Below are 3,356 nucleotides of genomic sequence, written 5' to 3' on the forward strand. Positions count from 1 at the left end.
GCTGTTTCTTGAGATGTGTATAGGGTGTCCCCCCAAGATGTGTACACATACTTTGAATTATTAGAAATAAAATACATTTCATTTTCAAAATTGAGCTATCAGCTGTTAAAGTGTGCATACATTTTTTTTGAGGGCACCTGGATAATTCTTCGGTTCAGATGGTATGACCTCGCTGCAGAACCCCAAGGCCCTGGGTGTGATCCTCCTAGTCGGGCTTACCTGCACCTCTTCCCACCATGGCACCTCCAACTCCACAGGGCCTGCCCGATGTTCTGGTCCAAGTGAGCAGGCTGCTTTCACCACAGCCTGCCCTGCAGTACAGCGCCTTCCTGATCCAGACCCCACTTACAGCCGGCGGCCGGTCATGGCCTTTGAGGTATTGGCCGAAGCAGAATTCCCACATATGGACTATGCGGCCTCCCGAACCCGAAGAGGCCCGCCAGGCACTGTACCTCCTCCTTGGTATTAAAGACCGCCAGGGGAGGCAATGTGTCTGCTTCAGAGGGGATGCCGTGACATGCCCCTGGCTCTCAAACTGTGTGCCCCCCTTTTTTAAGTCCCAGCTTTTGTGCTTCCTGAAAGCTTTACTGAAATGGTCTGTCCCTAAATTTCTGTAGAGTTTGTCTCCCACCTTCTTCAACACGTTTCTTAACAAGGTCTCCAGCCTAGTAGCCATTCTTTATTTTATTGATGTAATTGATCAATGTTCCAGATGGTCCAGATCTCTCTGAATTATATTAAGAAAGACGGTGGGTGAGCTAACATAGCCCTGGTACAGAACTGTAAATGATATCACTGTTCATTCCAAGGAAAACTGTTTCCGATCCTACTTTCTGTCTGTTTTTTCATCCCATTTTACCATCTGCGATGACAACTTAGGCATTGCACCTTTGATCTCCTGGCTTGGGAAAGCCACATGGCGATGTATTCGTCCCTTCTCCTAGGGCTCCCCCGTGGTGTTACATGCACAGTTCTAAAACGTTGACCCCCACGTCAGTGTTTTCCTGTTAATTTACTTTGACCTTTCACCCCTTGGTCAGGCACCCTCATACTCCAGCACCTTGGGATGCTCCTGCTCTGGATGGCATCTATCCAGGCCAATTCTGGCAGCTTCTTTGGGGTATGGTCTCTCTTCTCGCTCAGCAGGACCAGCATGCCCCCGGCTGGGTTATGCTGGGTTTTATCCTAGTTATTGGCCTGTCCAGGGCCAGAGTTCAAATTTTGCCTTATCATCTACTGTTTGTAGAGCTGCATCCTAGGTGTTCTAGAAAGTGATTCAACTACCCAAGGAGCATTTTACGGTCCAGATGGGAAGGCCAGGATAGGAACAAACAAGATACGGTAAATATCAGAATAAAGAAGTAAGGGCAAAATGCCAGTGTCATGGTGTGTTCAACGAAAGCGTTCAGAGAGTGGATGCTGGTTGGTAGCTTTAGATACACGGAAGTGTGTGTATGTGGGGGCACTCATGGGAGGGGAACAGTGCCAGCAGATGGCTGGGGGTTAAGACAAGCACTGTGTCCCTTGGGAGTGGGTGAACAGTTTCAGGTGGTTGAAACCTCCATTTTGAGTTGGGGTTGCAGGCAACAGGATTACAGCATGGAGAAAAAGGCTACTCGTACAGAGTCTCAGGCCATAGACCAAGACCATTTGTACTTTATCCACTGGAAGTTGCCAACGATTTCTAAGTGGAGGTGGCGGTGTTTGCAAAGTTTTTAAAAAATCTCTTTGAACTTTTAAAAAAAAGTTTAACAAGACTGTGCCTCAATGTTTTGCGGGGGTAAACATGAGAGGCAGTATCTTAGAATGAGTTCCACCAGACGTCAACCCTAAAACAAAGATTTGCGTGCAAGGAACTGATTCTTTGGGGTAAGGCCAGGAAAGACTAGTATGGGACTGAGGGAGAGAGACAGGGAACAGAAGGCAGCCAAAAGTGTGTTCATCGTCAAGCTGTTTTTCATGGTGGGTAACTGGAGAGGAATCTTGTTGGGGGGCTCGGGGAGTCCGTGCAGAACACACACCTCAGAGGGATCCCACCCACAGGGCCCAGGAGCTGGGGTGTTTATACATGAACTCTCACCAGTCAAGAGTTGAGGGCTGCTCCTGGGGGTGGGGGCTTGTGGTTCCCCAGAACTTGCAGCCTACCACGTGGGCATCAAGAAGGCATTTGGTGGCATCAGAGAAACCCTTAGACAAAGATGCACCTGTGGGGAGGAAGGGCCGGGCAGTGTGAAATGAAGAAGGAAGGGTGAGGAATATGGACAGGCTACTGGCAGGATCTGCTGCAGGCAGGAATAACTGGATTATTTCAGTCCTCTAGACAGAGAGTCACATGAGTCCAATGTGCTGACAGCAGGGAGTGAAAAGAAGGAACAGATTTTAAGAGTTTTATAAAGAAAAAATTGCAAGGATTGGTCTTACAGACTCTTGCCTTATAAGGCAACAAATGACTCTGGCCATTTAATTACTTTGGAGTTAACTTCAGAAAAGTGTTGGCCTGGCCCCACATGCATTCTTTTTAAATACATTAGGAAAAATAAGTATTCATAAGACTAATCTTTTAAAATACCCATGAATTACACACATTAGGGAAGGACCTGGGAAAGGTATGGAAAGCTTTTAAACACACTTCTGGGAGAGTAGTGCAACATTCACCCACATTCAGACTTGCTTCTGTTAGCCATCCTCTCTTTTTCATGGGAACAAAAGAAAAAAAATAATAAAGAAATAATGCAAACCTTGAAACAATACTTAGGAATAACAAAGATTTTTTTAAAAAGTAAAAATAACCTAACAGTTTGTTCAAGTATTTCAAGCAGGAGCTTTTGAGAAAACTCACCAAAGTCTGAAAATCAGAAAATAGAAGTATGGGAGAATAATTTACTGAGGCATTAATTTAGTCTCATTCTCACAGCTGTGACTAAAAGAATGCGAGGCATTTCCCCTTTCCTCAAACCCCTGCTCCTCAAGAGGAGGAGTAGGAGGTGGGGGTAGGGGGCAGAGGAAGAGAAAGGCAGCAGATGGGCTCTTGGGAGAAGGGAGCTGGAATCTCCAAGAGGGAAAACATTGTAGGTGTTAAAAGGGCAAAATGAGGAGAGAACCAAGATGGCGGCATAGGTAAACACCGGAGAATGTTGCCTCACACAACCACTTCAAAAATACAACTAAAAGATGGAATGGACATCACCCAGAACCACAGGAACGCTGGCTGAGGGGAAATTCTTCTACTAGAAGGAAAGAGAACAGCATACTGAGGCTCTGAGGAGGCACAGTGCGGAAAATACAAAGGTGCGGAGGTGCACGCGGAGTGGGCTGGTGGCTGAGGGCTCGGTTGTCGTTTTCAATCGGTAGGGAGC

The sequence above is a fragment of the Myotis davidii genome, unplaced genomic scaffold (genome assembly GCF_000327345.1).
Source record: "Myotis davidii unplaced genomic scaffold, ASM32734v1 scaffold83, whole genome shotgun sequence".
In the NCBI taxonomy this organism is placed as follows: domain Eukaryota; kingdom Metazoa; phylum Chordata; class Mammalia; order Chiroptera; family Vespertilionidae; genus Myotis; species Myotis davidii.